The following is a 4,595-nucleotide window of genomic DNA, read 5'->3' as shown; positions in this document are numbered from 1 at the left end:
CCTCTCCAGAACGCATCGTGCGCGCATCCCTCCCCAACGCGTCTCTGACACACCCGTCCAAAATGCGTCGTTGAGGCAACGATCATCGAAACCTGCATACGGCGCTTTTCAATTTCGCGCAGTAAATAACTTAGAAAGCTTTGATGTTCAGGACATAAATTATGCCGCCTTATTGTGTAACTCGTACATGCGCACTGCGACGCCGTCAGTGCAGTATAAGGCCCTGCCACTAAATCTGCCTGCTGTAATTGCGCCCCCAGCACGATACGTTTTGGGCATCTGACAATCTTGCCAGACGAGGGACACGGTACGTGATAAAATATGAAGTTAATAATATTGCTCATGCGCCTCTAATCGCACACGGCAAAAACTAAATTTTGCGCACTGACATTTTATTGGCTGTGCGCCGCCGTCGGCAAAATTTTAGTCAGAAATTCCCAACAGCAATGTTGCCAATACAGCGCGTATGGGGGTGCCGCCGTGTAAATCGGCCTAAAACGTATCGTCCCACCAGAAAACTGTCGCCGTTAAAACCGCCCGGCACGATACGTTTTGGGCCATATACCGTAGACAGTACCAAAATCGCACATACGTCGAATCAGGCCTGGACGATACGTTTTTTGTCATTACGTATCGATCCTGACATGTGCCAAAAACGTATCGTCCCGCGGGAACTGACGACAGAACTAAACATAGACCGACGATTTTTTGCAAAATGATTGCATCATTTCAGATACAGTACAGTTGTCATAAGTGGCAAACGTGTATGAGCGAACGGTCGCAGAGCATGTGATATGTGGAAAACGTGTATGAGCGAAAGGGCACAGAGGACAGAGCAAGTGTCACGCGACTACTAGACCTTTAGCGGAACCATGAATTTGCAGCACAAAGATGAACCTTCTTATGACATGGCCTTACCTGTGTATCAATCGAGCCTATGATCATGCAATGACACAGTTTTTGCATAGAACATTATTGATACCTAGTGTCTATTTGACATCCTGCCTCATATGAGGATCAAATCCTCACATGAGGCAGTGTTTTGGCGGGATAGCACATAGGAACCGCAACGCCCCAAGAGCCCATTTCCCACAAAAAGTTGCCCATTCGTGTCCTCTATAAACGCCCCTAAAAAGTTTTGGCACACGCCTTTCGATGATGAAGTTACTCGCGAGTTTGCATCCGTCGTCCGCCTTAAACTGACACCCTAACTATGCCTACCGATCTGCGCCTCTCTCGGGGTACATTAATCCATGCCCTGGCATCCCGAGTTCCAGGCAAAAGGACGGCAAAGAACGTCTTTGGTACACAGTACACTGACACCCATTTGGATGGTAAGGTCTTGGATGTCCACTCAAAACTTATCAAGAACCGAACATGCCGCTATCTCAGGCGCGCATTTGTTGTCAGTACAGAAGCAAAGATTGCAACACTTCCTCTGAGTTCTGTAAAGTTAGGAACTCTACAAGATCTGTCCAGACAGCCAGCCTGTCCCGAGCACGATCCCCTATATGTGGTTAACTGTCTCCTTGAAGAGGAAAATCCGACTCCCTCATCTGATGCAATTTCAACGTTGCCTACAGAACCCAGTCCACTTTCCAACATTGGAACAAGTCATGGAAATGATATCATTACCCGACAAGCCCACATGCGTAGTGGGACAGAAGGTCACTCGTGTGACATACGTGCCACAGTGACACTCCCACAGCCCCGAAATACACCAGAAGATAACATAATTGCTCACAACCAGGTCTGGAAGCTTTCATCAAATAGTAGCACGCTCAATGGACCCTTCACAGGATTGGCCTGTAAGATACAGAGTCTAGACGGCACATTTATTCAAGAAGGCGCCGCACCGCATATGTTTAATGCTATGGACTGCTTCATGGCTATGATGTCAGTGACCCATTTAGCGCGTATTGTCGAACTCACAAATGATAATTTGCTGAATCGCAGCAGTTTACCAACTACAACTGGAGAAATTCTGCGAGTCTTTGGAGTGTTAGTTCTCATGACGAGAGTACAGTTCGGTAATAGACGTGATTTATGGCGGCGAGACTCTGGGAGTGAATATTTACCGTCATACAATTTTGGAAAGGCTATGGCGCGCTCAAGATTCGAATTGTTACGAAGCTCTATTCGATTTGGCAAGCAGAACGCAGCCGCACCGGTGGGTCCGAATGCCAAAGAACGGCACCAATAGCAACTGTGTGATTATTTTATAGTTGCATTTAATGCGCATAGGCAGGCGAATGTATTCCCATCGGAACGTCTATGCGTTGATGAGTCGATGTCACGTTGGTACGGTTTAGGCGGCAGCTGGATAAGCATTGGATCCCCACACTATGTTGTGCTTGACGGGAAACCAGAAAGTTGGATGGGGATTCAAAATATCGCTTGCGGTAGTTCGGGTATCTTGCTTGGTTTGAAAATCGTGAAAACAGCAGCCGAAACAGCACGAACATCCTCGGACGAACATAGTAACGGCACAAATGTATTGGTGGAGCTGGCTGCACCGTGGAACGGCAGAGAGCGAATCATTTGTGCAGATAGCCACTTTGCATCCGTGGCTGCCGCTGAAGCACTGCTGGGGATGAATCTCCGGTTTACTGGTGTGGTGAAAACCGCCACCTCTCGCTTTCCGATTGGTTACTTAAATCGCCTGCCTGTGTATGTATGTATGATAAGGGAGATTCTATATCTCTTATCACGAACGTAACGGTCAATGAGCAGAGCAAAAAAATCGCGGCAATTTCGTGGCTTGACCGCAATCGAAGGACATTCGTCACAACATGCGGGAATATGCAGGAATATTTTTCGCAGACCCGCACGCGATGGCGCCAATTTGGAGATGGCGCTTGTCCTACCGTAATCAATATTGAGATGCCTCGACCTGTCTTCGAGTACTTCGACGTTGCTGGCATTATCGACCAGCACAATCGTGTGCGACAAGACAGTTTAGATTTCGAGAAGAGCATCGAAGTGAAGGAATGGAGCTTCCGTATGAATAGTACTGTGTTAGGAATGGTTTGTACTGATGCATGGTATTTATATAAGTTTGGACGGCGAGGTCGCCCGATGATGGCACCCCACAGCTTCTGGTGTCAATTAGCCACGGACTTGATCAACAACTCGTGGGATGAGACAGGTGTACGACGGCGGGCATCCAGATCTTCGTCTGGACCTGACAGTCCAGATGCAAGTGTCGTATTGGGACAGCCTCGTAGTGGAACTGACGTTCATTTGACAACTACTAAGCGACTGCGATGCACCAGAACAAGACGCGTACGGGGCGCTCGTATGCAGAACAAGTGCAAATTATGTCCTAAGAAGACGAAATGGATCTGTTCTAAGTGCTTGGACAGCGGGGGAGGTGAGATACTTTTATGTCATTCCCAAACGCAGCGTAGTTGTTTCGAGGCTCACTTAGACGTGGTTCACGACTAGATTAATATCCCCAGCCCGGCGAAGTTGAGCTCAGCAACGGTATTTTGTACGTAAAGAACAGTTTTGAGCATTTATGAGAGTGGGCGATTGTAATGAAGTTGTTTGGATGATTAAGTTTACGGGGGCAGCGTTCGTACGATACAGGGAATTTTCCACAGATGAGTACAGATCCATGAAGGTAAATGCTTTTTTGATGCAGGTAAAATGTATTCCGGGAGTTCAAGTTGTGTATTCCTTCTTTAGGGTGGAGTGCGAGCGACATTGATAGTCTTTAAGTGGACTGGATCTGCGTTTAAGAGAAGCTGAGAACTCTTTCGAGTTCATCCTCATTTGAGGATTCGCGATCCTCAAATGAGGAAAAAATGTCACATAGACACTAGAAAGCAGTATCTTTAGCACAACTACAGCATGATCAGAAAATCCATGAAGTAATCTCAAAATATTAACGTTTTCATGGATATAAATAAAGATTTCAATAAAAGACACAGTGTTTGCGCAAACACTGCCTTCGTGCTAATAAATGCCGTCAAATCGACAAATGCAAACGCCTGGCAACTAGTACCACTGATGAGCGCCAAAACATGTGCTGCAGAACGCACAAAGGAGCCTGAACCCCTTCCTCGTCTCTGTCTACCAACTAATTACCACTCTGTTCCCGCTCTGGGTATCGCCCACTTCTCAATCAGTCTCCCTGTCGTTGTCATTATGGAAATCCCTCCTCTTTCGACCGGTCAAGCAGGTAAAGCGCTGCAGCTTTTGACATCCAACCACGCTGCCCGACTAGACCAGCTTGATGATTTCGCCCCCGACTCACAAGCAACTGAATCGGAATCAGACGATGACATATCCGATTGTCCTCCAATGGATACCTTTCTTGAATCAGGGGTAACTGGTGCAGTTTTGCAGATGACAAATGTTTCTCTCCAGGAGTTCAATGCCGTCTGGGAAATACTTAGGGAAGACATCGTCGCAACCTGGAATACTGGAAGGGGACGTAGATGTGGAGTGACGCCAAAAGATACCTTCTTCATGATGCTCACAACTCTGAAGCATGCCGGAAATGTGGTGCACTGACACCCCTCATCTTCTCATTCGGGACACCTGTCCCCGGCCAGCGCGGCCTGCCCCCTCCCCTCCGGTGCCCACGT

The sequence above is a fragment of the Chondrus crispus genome, genomic scaffold (assembly GCF_000350225.1).
Source record: "Chondrus crispus Stackhouse genomic scaffold, scaffold_57, whole genome shotgun sequence".
NCBI lineage: Eukaryota > Rhodophyta > Florideophyceae > Gigartinales > Gigartinaceae > Chondrus > Chondrus crispus.
The sequence above is the reverse complement of the archived record's forward strand: the minus strand, read 5'-3'. Positions refer to the sequence as shown.